Source organism: Lissotriton vulgaris, unplaced genomic scaffold (genome assembly GCF_964263255.1).
Source record: "Lissotriton vulgaris unplaced genomic scaffold, aLisVul1.2 SCAFFOLD_1463, whole genome shotgun sequence".
NCBI classification, from domain to species: Eukaryota; Metazoa; Chordata; class Amphibia; order Caudata; family Salamandridae; genus Lissotriton; species Lissotriton vulgaris.
In genome coordinates, this window is record NW_028247109.1 from 356,242 (window position 1) to 372,136 (window position 15,895).

Here is a 15,895-nt window from a genome sequence, read left to right on the forward strand (position 1 = left end):
TACCTACAAATTGGAAGTTGTTAGAGGCAAAGTCATCACCCACCTCTTTTGGAAACCGTGGATAACACATGTGTTTGCTCTCTTTATTTTGAAAGCCAGTTGTGTAACAAAGTATTAAAACACATGGGTTCATTTGCATATATCTGCATCATAAATGCATAAACTGAAAAGGGGAGGCTTCAGTGAGTTAAAAGTGTATAAATCCATGATTAGTGAGTAGATGTTAGAGGTTACTGCTGTCATATAACATTTATTCAGATACTGTTATATGTCAAAAACTATTTTGTGTTGTTTGATAGAACATTACTGTCCTTAACGTAGCACTGTGCCACCTACAACACCTACTACTGTTCTAAAGAAAGAGAACTGTAAGCAGTTTACTTAAGTGTTACTCCAAACGTGGCTGTTTTTTGTTTAATCTTTTCACTAGCCTGTTTATTGAAGTTCATACATCTCTGGTGAGAATTCGCATTTTTTATAGTTGTGAACATGTTATATATTTTGGTTCATGAGTTGTGTTATTAGAAAAGGAAGCGGAAGCCAGCATTTATATGACTTCGATTTTTTGATAGGCTTACTAATGTATAATATAGTAGCATATTATTCCCATGTCCTGATTAGAACAGACCGATAATGGAATGATGAAAAGAAATGGTTACGCTATAGAACTGTTGTGGTTTAGATATCAAGCTGTTAACCTCAACTCACTCTGTTAACAGCTGCTATTGCTGTGAAACTACACCCTTGTAGCTTACTCTCCATATTTACAATCCTAATTGTTAATGATGTGCAGAAGAGTTAAAAACATCTAGCACAGATCATGTACAATGTCCACTAAATGTGGATGCTATCCCCAAAGAAGATGGCATTGCAGCTATCATGAAGATAAATATTTGCAGCTTTATCTCTGAAGGCCACCAGGGATACCACACAGAGTAGTTCTTAACCCTGTGTAGTACTTATCCTCATCTACAAACTAGGGCGAAGTAAATGATAGGGAACTACAGTGTAGGAAATAACAGTAATCAAGATGGTCATGGAATAGAAATCTTTACATAAATGAGCAGCCTTAAATTGTCCGGCGGGAAAGCTGGACTACACAGCTCCAAAAGCAAAGTATTTCTCTATTCAGTTTGGGGTTGCTTCAGAATGAATGTATGACTTCTCTAATTGCAACAGAGCCTCTTAACACCTTTTCCACTCGAATCTTCCCCCCCATATTGTTTCTGTACTGGGCACAGGAACTACACGCAGTAACACTGTTAGACTTCGCCAGTGTTGGGAAGGAAACTAGGCACTGTGAATGGCCTAATAGTATGCACTCTCCAGTGTCTGCCACTCATTACTGTTACTTTTGCCCCGTCAGTGATGCATTTCTTCTAGTGGCATAAAAGCTCACCAAAGTCTGCAGCTTTGTGGTATGGATGTGGCCACAGCTGGCAATTTAGGGTCACCCTGGAAGGGAAGTCTGACATCTACTTACATTGATTGGAAAACAAGATGTGGTCCGATATTTCTCAGTCAAAAGCTAGCCTAACCAAATGAAGGAAAAGACTGATGACCGTGGGGAAAATTGTGTTCGTATTAGATCTTAAGACTGCTAAACACTAGAGGGACCGGTGTGGAATCCTTATCCAATGTAACCAACACAGTCTTGTTAGGATTTAGCACATATATGAAAGAATGCCTGCTCAACCCCTGGTGCTGCATAGCGTACTGGCATAAGCAGAAGTAATTCTCAGAGAAATGTGTGTAAGTTCAAGTAGTTATTTAATAACGTCAAGAACACAATACAAACAAATTGCAAAACCAATGTAGAATAACAATTAAATGAGACATCAAAGCTATTACTATAGGATAAGATAACAGTAGATATGACATGTTACATTTTTAAGGCAAAAAAACACTAATAAAACTTAAATGCCAACTGAAAGTCAAAGTCTGTGGTTGACCAAGACCTCAGTGAGACATCAGGCTGACTACAATGAAGTGGAGGTCAAGCTAGCCTTGTGGGTCACAAATTGGTCAACATTTTTACTTTTGAAGTTGTTTCAGTTTTCAAGTCCTCCAGCAGAAAAGGCAGTATGATGAAGCTGGTAACAATCCCTCAAATTCGGATATGTTGATGTTATGCTCCAGCTGAAAGTAATACCTTCAAAGAAACATTTTGAAACCTCTGAGGTCGCTTCGCCACTTGGTTAGGTTTGTTGCCTTGCCTTAGTCCAATGTGTTTCCATTTAGTCTTACTCACAATTTTGACTCTCAAAATCCTCCAGCAGGTGGAGACTGGAACTTGAGACCAGTCAGGCTTCACATGGCTGGATACTTTGTAGTAAAGCTCACCTGAGGTCTTTTTCTTTTGCAGACAAATGTTCTGATGGGGTGAACTTGGCTATCTTATCTATTGAGTTAGTGTGATCCCTGGGGAGTCCTCATCACCCTATCCTCGACCTCCAAAGGTGAAAAAATATAGTAAGTCCAAAATATTGAAATGTAGGAAAGTGGTCACCTTCTTGATAACCCAGCCAAGAGACTCCGGTTCAACTTAAACAGCCAGGGAGAGAGTGAAGGACCCTTGCATGGTTTAGAGAAAGACAGACCCAGCTGAGTCATCTGGGGTCAGTTAAAGAAAAAAGATATTGGTAGAATGTGTTGGCTGCAGATACACATGCTATGCACACACCTGCCTTCTAGTGTTGGGCTTGGACTCTCCAACTTGTTTTTCTCGAAGAAGTCTTTCATTGTTGACGTATCATTGTGTCTCCTCCTCTTCGAGAAAATATATACGTTCAACAGCTCCATTGTTAGTTTTTTTTTCCGCCATCGGTTTTAGATGGATTGCACCGGATCTCTGTGCATCTTCTTCGTCTTCAGGGACCCTGGAAGCACAGTGGACTCATAGTGGATTCTGCTAGAAGAATCCAACATGGTCTCGTCATGTTCAGCCTTCGGATTCCAGTTTCCAGTGACCACTCTGTTTGTGTCAGGTTCAACACAAGAGCCCCCTTCCAAGTTCTGCCGAGAATGTTTGAGTCTAGGTGATGGAAGGTAAAAAAATAGACTTTTCAGGAAGTGCCCCCGATGCAGGGAAAAATATGCATGCTATGATCAGCACGACATTGCAGCCTCTACTTGCTGCCAAAACACAACAATCAGGACTGCGCTGCCTGCGGCCTGTTCAAGAATAAGAAAACCTTCCGCTCAAGATGCAACCGATTCTTGGCTCATACCATACCATGGCGATGGCGGTGGAGGCTGAGTTCTCCACAAATGAAGAGCAGCAGCTAGAGATCGAAGAGAATGTTCTTGTAGGGGGGGGGTCGCCATCTTGTGCAGTCTGCACCATGTCGCTTCTGATGACTCCAGCCAACATGAGGCGAAAGACTGGGACTAGTCGTCAATGCTGGCTGTGGAACTTCTGGCAGGCCAGGCGGCATCGGGGACCAGGAACAGACTTGGAGGGGGACACAGCCCTCGCAACCACAGCAGCACTCCATGCTGACAAAGCCATTGATGCTTGTGCAGCTTATAGCGCCTCCAAAACCTTTGATTCCCCGCCCTCTTTCGAGATCGATAAACCTGTCGGAGCCAACCAAACGTACGCCATCGACGCAGCTAACCCGTTGGAGCAAAAACTAATAAGTACATGGCACCCAAGAAAAGTAAAACAACAACCACTGCAGATATAGAGGGGCATGTTTATGAAAACCTTCAAGAGCAAACGGTTAAAAAAACATTCTCTGGAAGAGAAACATTTGCCTGAGAGGGCCCACAAATGGAAAAGGTTGGACATTGAACTACCACAGCCTCTTCTAAAGAAGAAAAGTATGGAGCATAAGACCACTATGCCACTTGGCATTACACCACCTCCACAAGCTAAGTTACCATCATCCACACTATCAGACGATGCAGACACAGGAAGCCCTAGCCATTAAACTCACGGGACAGAATCACAGGGAGCCCCTCCCCAAAGCCCAGACCCATGCGGCCGCATACAATGCAGTGCTGCCAGATCCAGACATTGAGGTGTCAGTCCCAGCTAAAGCTTCAGCACCTGACAATACTTCTCCTATCACAGTATCATTCAGCTTACCATAAAGTAAAGATGCATGGTATGGAGGAAGAAACCAGCTTCTTGGTCGAGACTCTCTCCAAGATAGAGCACTTTGTTCAATATTTACTAATGAAACAGTCAATGCTGAAAGTTTCAACAGAGATATTCAAAGACCCAGTCAAATCCTGGATTCTAACACCACACATTGAACGAAAATACAAGCCTTCCCCTACTGACCCATTTTATATTGGTGAACACCGAGCAGCTGACTTCATGGTTATAACTACTGCAAGGAAGAGGGCAGCCTCCCAGAGCACTAGAGACGCATCTCCTCCTGATAAGGAAAACAAACATATAGATTCGTAGGAAAGCAGGTCGCAGTGGGCCATGAAAATCATTGACGCATAGCCAACTCAGTGGGTTTACTATCGGACTATAACCGGGCCACTTGGGATGACATGGAAGAATTGCTACAACACCTCCCAGAGCAGTACAAAAAAAGATGAGAAGAGTTAGTCACTGAAGGTGCTCAAATCTCAAATGCGATTATATGCTGCTTCCTAGACAGCGTGAACACTGCAGCAAGGCAGATAAACCCCTCAATCTTCCTGCATAGACATGCCTGGCTACTCATCTCCATGTTCAAACCTGAGGTGAAGCAACACCTGCTTAATGTCCCATTTGATAGGGAACATCTTTTTGGCCCAGAGGTAGAGACTCCCAGTTAGAAAAAATTAAAAAGGATACAGATACTGTGAATTCCAAGCATCAACTAACATGTCACTAGCTAGGAGGTTAAAGTTACTTCAGAGGAGGCTTCAAGGGGGAGTAACTAGAGAGGCGGAGGTTGGGGAACTCCCAGGAAGAGAGCCTCAGCCTCCAAAGAATGACACACACAACACCTGTGGGGGGAAGAGTGCAGCTGGTTCACCGCCTGTAGCCATTGAGAATATCAGGCCAGTGGGTACTATCCATTGTCCACCATGAATACTTCCCAGAACTGACCTCCACCCCCAATCATTCCTCCACACAGACACCCTCACTCTCAGAATCTTCACCTACTCAAAGAGGAGGTAAAGTCTTTCTTTTTAAAAGATGCCATAGAGCCCGTTCCACACAGAGATTACGGCAAAGGGGAATACTCCCAATACTTTTTAATACCTCAAAAAGATGGGACGCTCAGGCAGATACTGAGCCTAGGCCCGCTCAACCGTTACATTCTGTCAGAACACATGGTGACACTACAGAATGTAATACAGCTGCTGCAAGAAGGTGAATTTATGATGACACTCAACTTGAAGGATGCATACTCTCATATACTGATTCATTCAGCACATCGCCAGTACCTCAGATTCGTGGTAAGTGGACGTCATTACCAGTTCAAAGTTCTGCCTTTTGGGGTGACAACAGCCTCAAGTGTTTACCAAATCCCTAGCAGTGGGGGCAACCCTTTTGAGAAGACACAACTTTCGCGTCTTCCCTTATCTTGATGATTGTCTGATTAAGAGTGCAACAACACAAAGGTGCCTGCAGGATACACAGTCCACCATCAATTTGTTACACAGATTGGGGTTCACAAGAAATGCCACCAAATCACATTTACATTCTCTTCAGATACAACCCTATCTGGGACCAATCCTCAATTTGGTCTCAGCCACAGCATACCCCAATGCTCAGAGGATTCTCAATCTCCAGAACCAACTGGCTCTTTTTCAGACACATTGTCGCCTGCCGGTCAGAACAGTGATGCGACTGCTTGGCATGATGGCCTCCTGTATAGCAATAGTTCCTCATTCTAGGCTCCACATGCAACTTTTACAGGAGTGTCTAGCCTCTCAGTGGTCACAAGTGGGGGCAGTTTAGGGGATCTAGTGTAGGTTCCACCCAGGGTCCATCAATCATTGGTTCATATGCAAAAGGAGCTAAAGAGCGACTTAAAAAGTATCAAGGGCTCCATCCCCTCAAAAGTCATATCAACAACACAGCCCTTGATATTTGTCACACCCAATATATGTTTCTCCAAGGGCAACACCCTGAAGCCAAAGTCTTTTTTTATGGGAAGGTCAGGCTCCCATACCCATTCAGAGTCAGACCCTGTAATCGGGTGTGATACTTTTAATAAAGCACGGTAACAAGAGACATATAAACATACAGTTCATTACAATGTTTTGAATATATAGGAAGCGCCTCACGTAAGCGTCCGGCTGTTATACACCAACTTGCTAGCATTATCATCATTGGCCTCTTTCCTATAGTAACAGAAGGATCTAACGCCATGACTGAAGCTCATAGTGCTTTCTGTGTAAACTTTCTCTTTAAAGCAAAAAACACATCTACCTCCTGTAGACCCTCATTCAGGAGGAAATGGCTATGCTGTCTTCCTAACAAAAATATACTAAAAATTTGTCGAATGTGGCATATTGCAGACGTCTTTAATCTATGCCCATACTCATGATTAAAAACAAGATCACGTTTAGAGCATTTTGTTGTGAAGGGCTGACGTCTTTCATTGCAACACAAAGACTTACTGCCAAATTCATCAGGGCAATGAAGACCAGTATTCACCCAGTTATGCACCGGACCTGTATTAAAAGAAGTTGACAGGCCACAGGAAGTGAAACATATACAAAGAATTATAGAGTGGGTCTAAAAACTCCTCACCATCCAATCTTTTGCTCTGTAACATGAGCATGTTATATTTACCATATGACCCCCAGGTAAACGCCTAACAGTAGACAATAGGAAAAATGTTTCTGGACTCAAGTTGTGATTGCCTGAGAGGAGGACACATAATCAATATGCTTTAGAGTTTTGCCGATAAACAATTCCCTGCAATTGATGCAAGGCTCTGCACCCTTTTGATTGCTAAATACCACCTTTTGGGGGAAAAATACCCATATCTAGGCATAACATGCTGCACACAAAACATTGCATTCTTAGCAAATATAGCTGCTGCCCGTCATTTTGCATATGGGCAGCATAGCGAGAAACACCTTCACTACTAATGAGCACCGTATTGAGTGAGGCGCAGACCTCTGTCAGCGCCGAGCCACATTTATGAAGTGGGCAATTTTTAGAAAATGTGTCCATTGAATCAGGCCCTGGAAAGTGTAAGAAAGCTGTCACCGAAATTGGTGGAGTTGCCAAAACTATTCCCGACACGGACACTGCTATACCGATGATACCTGCTAATTAGATCATGGTCATCATGCTATATTCTCATCCCCAGATATTTCAAACAAGAGGGTTCCCATATCAGCCCTAGTGGGGTTGTGACTATCTCTGGTACTGCACAAATAGGAACAGGCTCGTTTTAGCCAATTAATCTGCAGCCCCGAAGGCTCTCCAAAGTAAACAAGCAGCCTGATAGCCCCTGCCAGTTCCGACTGCTTATTCTTTAGAAATAGCAGCATAATATCTGCATATAGGGTGATATGGTGATTCGCGCCCCGTACCACCAGATGTGCGTAATGGGCACCGGACCACACACTACAAGCCCGATGCTCTACTGCCAGCGTGAATAATAGTGGTGACAATGTACAATCTTCCCTTGTTTCTCGCCTCACCTCATATGCATCTGAGATCAAACCTCCTGTCTTGACACATTCTGTGGGGTGTTAGAGTACAGGAGTGTTCTACTGCACTTTAAAGAGATTCATACTCTGTTATCACCTTTACCTACCTACCTACATACTCTGGTATTCATTCATTTGTCATTTGTCACTGTTGTTAATTATTAGAACAGGCATCCTTGGCTTGGGTCTCCCCTAACTTTTAGCCTTCAACTCTCCGGTTTTGCGAACTGTTTTTGCTGGTTTTAGGACACTACACACTTTACCACTGTTAACCAATGCTAAAATGACTGCGCTCTCTCCTTAAAATATGGTGAAATTGGCTTACACCCATTTGGCCTATTAAATGTACTTGTAAGACCCTAGTAAAGTGGTATTACATGTGCCCAGGGCGTTTTCTTGTCCTAACCATTTGGTGCATGCTGCCTGATCCTAGGTCACATGACGAGGTGTAGCTGGCAGTTGGTCTTTGCGTATTGCTCCCAGACAGTGAGGCAAAGGGAAGATGGGTGTTGGCAGGCCACTGTGAATTATTGAGGGGGAGGAGCTGTCACCTACCAATGTAGCACATCACAGAGGCACTGCCTGAGCATTCTCACACAGGGTTTATCACTGGTCTTTTGTGACCTCAGACCAGCTAGGGCCAGGACACAGAGGAATGGGATGCATGACACGTCAGGAGGGTACAACCTCTACAACCTTCCTCCACTACAAAGTGGGCACAAGGTATAAATATTGGACCCTGTGGACTCTACGAGGAAGGAGTCCTGCACTGCTGAAAGGACTGCCACTCTGCTCAACAGCTGTTCGGAAGGACTGCTACCCTGCTGTGCTCATCTGCCTCCCTGTTGTCTAGGTGAGAAGGACTGGACCTTCATATCTAAGCCCAGGACCCCAGAGTGACTCTAAGGGCTAGTTGGCTGGCATGCTAACCAGAAGCCTCAGGGACATAACAGGCTTCCAGCAATCTTGAACCTAGCCCCTGAACTCTTCCATCTGTGAATCCTGCCCTCCCAGAGGTGCCACACCAGTCCTGGACCCTTGGAAGTGGGCCTGAAGGTGCTCTGCCAGGCCATTAGTGGATGTAGCAGAACGAACGCAGCTCCCCCGAGGCGCACCTCATTTCCTGCTCAACCAGTGCATTGCCTTTGCTACCCAGTGCATCATCTCTGCTGCGCAGACTTGCCCAACACAAAGACTTTGCACCACCTAACGCAGTCCATGGGAGCCGACACATATCCATGCAAGGACATCCTCTCGCACTTTGCAGCTCCCCGAAACTGCCACTGTGTGACGCATTTCTTTGCATTGCCTCTGTGGCGTGATGCATTCTCTGCATGGGACTCCCCATCTCAGGATTTAAGGTACTTTTGTTCAGCGGTTATAACTGGGTCCATGTAGCCGGCCCACGCTCCATCGTGGTTAGCCTGAACTTGTGACTTTGCCTCGGTCTGGTGTGACCAGATAACCACAGTTGCCACTTTGTGCTTCGTGGCAGTATTTTCACTTAAATCTTTAAAATTGGATATGTCCGGGTCTACTGATTGGATTTTTGTCGTTTTAGTCTTGATTTATTTATTAAAATTTACTCTTTTTCTAAATTGGTGTGGGATTTTTCCTGTGTTGTGTTTTCTCTTTATTACTGTTTGAAGTCCTGAATAAATACTTTACACATTGCCTCTAAGTTAAGCCTGACTGCTCTGATCCAAGCTACCAGAGGGTTCAGTGTTTGTCAATCCACCAGCTTAGTACCCCCACTAATTGGTGTGTACAAGAAAAACAAAAACTGTGTGAAAATTCACATTTGACACATATTTTACTTTTCACGGTCAAGAAAGTCACCAATGATGATAAAAACGTGAGCAAACTGGAGAGTACCTACCAGCTGCTCTCATGGTGATGCTTACTTGTACTTTATGGCCTTTGACACATTTTATAATTTTCTTGTACACACCAATTAGTGGGGGTACTGAGCTGGTGTATTGACACACGCTGACATTTGGTTGGTTGGTTGGTTGGTACTCTATAGATGCCAGTTGTTGGGGCAGAGATATTACTACCTTGCCCATAGGATCCTCATAAATCAGGTGTTCAAGCTAAATCAGGTTATTGTTGATATAATGATATTATGAGTAGAGGGCTACCTGATTGATTATTCCCTCTTATGCTCATTACTGTTGATGGCATTATAGAGAACCTGAGCTTTCCAGAACTGCCAACAGAATTGGACTCTGGAGGTCTAGTTCCTTAGAGTGAGAGACCAACTAACTTAGCCGTGCCTGTGTAGAACAAGATTATAGCCCTAATTTAAAAAGAATTTTAAGGCCTGAATTATTTCAATATTCCATGTTTTCTTCAGAGGATGTACATGTTAGAAGATGCAGTTTTCCCTTGTTCCAACAACATCGATTCAGTTTTGGCCACTCTGATTAGCGGTACATCAATTAATCCAGAGGACTGTGCTCCATTAGTCCAGTTACTAAGAATGTAAATAATGTGTTAAAGTCCTACGCAGGTAATGTCTGGTATGTAAGCAGGGACATACACAGCGTACACAGCTCAGTCCTTATTGAATGCTTTTGAATTCCTGGCTGGAGTTATGCAGGAAGAAGAGGATTTATTCATTTCTAATACTTAGGACGGAGCAGCAGGCATGTTTCTTATAGGACAGTTACTGTGAAGTAGTAAGAACTTCTGCATTTGCTTCAGTATTGATAAGGCATCACATGTGAATGAGACCGCCTCTTCAGTCAGATTATCTAATTGCAAATTTAAGAGGCCTTATTCGGTTTCTTCAAGGCCTTCATGTCAGAGATGCTTCCAGCCCAGCAAACCTCGTAGACTAGAAGCAACTTCACAATCATTAGACCAGAAGCAGAGATCCCGACTATCAGAGAACAATATTTTATTCCAGTTGGAGATCATATTCAATAGTTTCAGACAGGTTGTAAAGATGATGTGTCTGATAAGTAGGTGTTGAGTATCAGATGACAAGACTATGCTCTAAACTTAATTTCTTCACCTTCAAATTCAGGATTCATCTGTACGCCTATCCCAAGAAACAAGGTAAAAGTAAAGCCTCTGTGGAAAGGTATTTCTGCATTTCTGAATGTAAATGCTATTGTTCTAGTTCCTGTGAAAGAGATAGGATAGTATATACATACTGTTCGTTTTCTGGTTGAAATTAATTCAAGTGGTTTCTGCTGAGTTTTGGATTTGAAAGCATCCACTCTTGAGTCAAAGTGATCCATTTCCAATTGGAATGCATGCAACCAGTTTTCCAGATGGTTCTGCCAGGCAAGTTCCTGTGGATCTCCAAGTTGCTTATCTTCAGGTACCCATTCTCTTCATCAAAGTGACTTTATTTTGTGGTGGAAAATCAACATTTGTACTTCGCTTATCTAGCTGCCTTGATGGGTTGTGTTACACATATAATGCATCATGTTCTGCAAGTAGCTAGACAACTGGTTAATCCATTTTCCATCCAAATATCCAAGCACCTCAAGTCTGTGCCATAGTGTTACAAGTCTTTCTGGATCATGGCTTTCTGATAAATTGGGAAAAGTTCACCTCATCCCTGCTCAAGATGTGGAATTTATGGGGGATCGATTTCATACAAACCTGAAACTGGCAGTTCTTCTAGAGCAAAGGATTCATAAGACGAGATTTCAGCTACTGAGAGATGTAGCTGTAATGGTCGTGGTGGTTCCTTGGTCATGATTTTGCCTGTGTATTCTCGGAAGGCACATCCTGTCTCATGGAATCTGATGTCACCAGACTTCATTTGGAAGGTAATAATGCTTCCCTTCCTCATGAGGGCACTAAATTGGTGGCTAAAATCTGTGCGCTAATAAAGGGAAATCTTCTTTCTCCTCCACCTTGAACGGTTGTGACCACTGATACCAGCAGACTGTGCTCAGGTGATGGGTCAGACTCTTCAGGGCAAATGATCTCCTCAAGAGATGGTGCATTCTTCCAATTAGATTTAGTTGGAGGAGATCAGTCTGGCTGGTTTGGGCGTCCCTCATTTTCTAGCAGGGCAATCAGTCCTCATATGTTGGGATGGGTTAACTACATTTTTTGCGCTGGGGTTCCCTGAGAACCTTACAACCCCTGGCAGGTCTAACCACTAGAAACTCCGGGGAATCCAAGGACATTGGGCTGGTGTGGGTGTCGCTAGTGTTTCATTCCCCGAATTCCCTGAAAGTGACAAAAAATAGAATACTCACAGCTAGTCATTGCCTTAACTGGAAATCCCCATTTTCTAAGTCATAGATTTAGAATCTACATAATTTTCCAATTTTTTTACAGATTCTGCTGTAGTATGTTTAGAAAATGGGTGTTAACATAGAGAGTAGCCAGTTGAAATTTTGGGAAGACGCAGAAACTCTTGCCTTACAGGGTATCAGGGTGTTCACAGATGTGTCCATTGACATAAGTCGTGAAGAAGGTTGCGGTAAACGTGCGCATGGGGGAGGTAAAGTGCCTGAACACCGCATATTCTTAGAACTCCTATCGGAAGGCTTTTTTTAACATGAAAAATGCTGGTCATACAGAAAAAAATGAGAAAATTAAAATATGCATATTTATGCTTGAATTGGAGAGGAGATTTTTTCTAGTCGCTGATTTGTTGTCTTGCTTAGCAGAGACCGGGATTCGGATCTCAGCTCTTCCACTTCCGCAAAAACTGTTTTGATTCTTGGCACATTATTTATTATGTTCATGTTGTAGACATGTATATAGACCCATGTATGTACGTCTTGTAAAACAAAAAAAATCACTGTACTGACGTTGGAAACGGTCTAGAAAAAAATGTGAAGACTCAAAAACTTGCAAATTTGTTTTTCTTTACAACTTTACAGGTGAAACGACCACACCTTCCCATCTGTTCTTATAGAAATTCCACCAAATTGGTAGAATTTCCGTAGGAGCAAATCCGAATTACATGAGCGTTGTGCACATTCGACAGCATTCATGCTGGACTTCACTGAGTTGTGGATATGCTTACAGAGCTTTACAGAAACACACAACTTTAGAGCGCGATCACGAATGCATATTTACTTCTGGTGGCCGTGAAGTGAAGAATGTTACTGTTAAACACATATCCGCATCATCTTAGTAGTTTTGTGCCGATTGAATTTGAATTTGTCTGCGGTATTAGTCATATAACACGCACATATCTGTGCCAGCGGCATTTTAGTTGTTTACGGTTCAACCTGTTGATGTGTTTTTTTGTTGTTGTGCTAATTGTATTTATTGAAATACTACTAACAGAAACGCAACGTGCATTATGTGTATGGTGCAGTATGGTGGTAACATCAAGTAGTGTGCATTTGTACCACTACTCTGTCTACGTGGCATAGCTATTAGCACTAACAAATTCAACTACCTCTGACACAAAACAGTTTTTGTGATAAGCTCCTTCATACGCTGGGGCTTTCTTGGGTTGTAGTGGCCCCCAGAAGCCTTAGGGTAGTGTGTCCTAAGCACAAATCAATGCTTGTGTTCTGAAACACATATTGGTTGTGTCAAAAGCTGCAGATTGGTCATTAATCCCAAATCAGAACGTGCTGCACTGGATCACAGATTGAAACGTGGCCTGCAGCCCACAAATTAACTGTCCTCCAGAAAGCAATAACCGCCCAGGAAGCATACAAGCAGGATATATTCATCCGCTGTCATTAGCTCATGCTGAAGATTGATGAAAAGGTTACTAAAGCGATTTGGAGACTTTATTTAGACTTTAGCTGCGGATGTGCTGCATTTCAATGTATTCGGCCCTTTTTTGATGAATTCTGCTTTGGGAAAAAAACTGACAATCGGTATTGCAAACATTTCTTTTTCTTGAGTGAGTCTTAGTGCCACAATTTCCTTTTCAGCAGAGACTTGTGAAGCGAGATACAACAATTCTTCAGGTATTTGCTTAAAAAATAGCAATCTGTGGTGTATCCAGACTAGCAATGCATAATAACTTCAATTTAAAGTGTGCATCTATGTTTGCAGTGTTTTGTCATGGGGGAGAATCTTCTCAAGTTGCATCTTAGAATGATTCCTTTTAGTGTCTATTTGGAGGCAGTACCTACCTCACTTCCTGCTCTTACAATCTAAAATTGGAACCCTCAGGAATGCTTGCAGTAAGTGGCCCTGCCCTCAATGCAACTAGTACAATGCCAATCCCTAGGTTTGCATCGTCAAGCCCCATACCTCTGGCCCAGAAAAATCAATAACATTCTGCTAAATAATACCAGTGAAAAGAGGAACTAGACGTCCAGTACCTCATTACAGGTAGCTTGAAAATGTCAGGTTTGTGGCCAACACCCAGTGTTCCCCCAGTGTTCGACCTGTCATCTTCAGGGTGGTGTTCCCCCAAAAGTGTTGCCTGCTTACCTCCTCTTTTTGCTGATTCTTTGTGTTGGCCTTAAAACTATGAACACTTTAACAATGCTAACCAGTAAGCACATGTGCTTAGCCCCTAAACATGTTAACATTGCTGTATACACAATTGGCATTTTAGTTTACTTGTAAAACTTGTAAGTCTCTTGTAAAGTGGTATACCATATACCCAGGGCCTGTAATCTAACTGGTACTAGTGGACTTGCAGCACTAATTGTGCCTCCCACACAACTGGCCTTTCAACCCTCAGGCCTGCCACTGCAAGGCCTTTGTGTTCAGTTTACTTCCACTTCAATTTGGCATTTAAAACCCTTTGCCAAGCCTCAAACTCCCCTTTTACATTCCTCTTCTCTTACTCCTCTTTGTGCCTGCAGCCTGTCTCCAATACACGTCTGGGGTGGCTGACAGCTACACTTTGGGCATTCTCTGTAGACAGCCCCAATACAGAAGAGAACTCATCTGCATGCTGATAGCTTTTCCTGGACAGGAAGAGAAGGGGGGAGCTGACACTTACAACTGAATATGCAGTGTTCTGTATCCCACAGAAAGGTCTGATTGCCCTCTACTGAAAGTCTGGAGCCAGGACTGGGATGAAATGACCTATGTGCACTTCATAGTCCCTTCTTTGAAGTCACCCCCCCCCCCCCCTTCAAAGGCACAACTGTGTATAAGTACTGTGGCTCTGACCCTCCCAAGACAGTAGATTACTGGACCTGTGAAGAACCCTGTCAGAAGGGACTGCTGAACTGCTACAAGGACTGCCACTCTGCTGGACTGCTGCTCTGGGAGAACTGCTTTTCCGCTCTGATGTGCTGCCTGTTGCCAGCTGCTTGCTACCCTCTGCCCTGCTGAGGAAAGGACTGTACCCATCTCACTTGAATGCAGAGTGATTCCAAGGGCTTGCTGCCTTGCCTCCTGTTCTGAAGTCTCAAGGACATCAAATACTTCCTAAATACCTGCAACAGCACCTTTTACTTTACTTTATTTAAACTTTTACCGCGCACAGCTACCCACAGTGGGTTTCCCGGCGCTAGGGACAGACTGGAGTCCTGCCCTGCTAAGTGGTGCCTATCTAGTACTGGGCCCTTGAAAGTAAGTTTGTGCTGTGCTAATCCAACAAAACTGATGCATCGATGACTTTGCGCAGATCGCAACCAACGCATCTCCTTTGATGCCGATGCAGTTGCTTGTCAACAGCATTGCTTCAAAAAGGGGTTCGTCATCGAAGGCTTTGCTGACTGCGTGGATCAGAACTGGCTCATCACCTCCATCCATGAGATCGACAACGCCTCCAAGGTGCTTTTCCAGCGAGACCTCCATTAGTCCTGTGGCCAGCCTGCCCTCCATCAGGGTCAGCCTAAACTTTGGATTTACCCCGGGGTGTGTAGCACGACCAAATGCCCCGGTTAGCTCTTTCAACACTAAGCACTATATTTTGATTTATTCTTTAGAAATTCATAATTCTGGTTCTGCTTATTGGAGGTTTGTCGTTTTGTCTTATTTTTATCATAAAAATATAAGGTATGTTTCTAACCCTGAGCTGCGTATTTTTGAGGTGTTTTCCTTGTGTTACTGTGTGTGTTGCACAAATACTTTGCACGTTGCTTCTTTAGATAAACCTGACTGCTCTGTGTCAAGCTGCCAGAGGGTGAGCACAGGTTATCTTTTAGTATGTATCTAGCTTACCCTGACTAGAGTGGTGAATCCTGCTTGGACAAGGTGCATACCTCTGCCAACCCAAAATCCCATTTCTAACACCTAGTTTCAAGGTAACTCTGCACTTCCATTTTACCAAGTAATTCCTGATTACAATTCTTAGGTAAAGAATGTCCCAGAGAAAGGATATTTATGGTAATCTGGTGCACAAACTACATTT

General features: G+C 43.4%; 1 protein-coding gene across 1 annotated transcript in view; it reads left to right on the forward strand.

Moving 5' to 3' along the window:
• LOC147665634 (small G protein signaling modulator 1-like) overlaps positions 1 to 15,895 on the forward strand; it is a 518,897-nt gene that overhangs the window by 339,390 nt on the left and 163,612 nt on the right. The gene's annotated exons all lie outside the window — the stretch shown is intronic.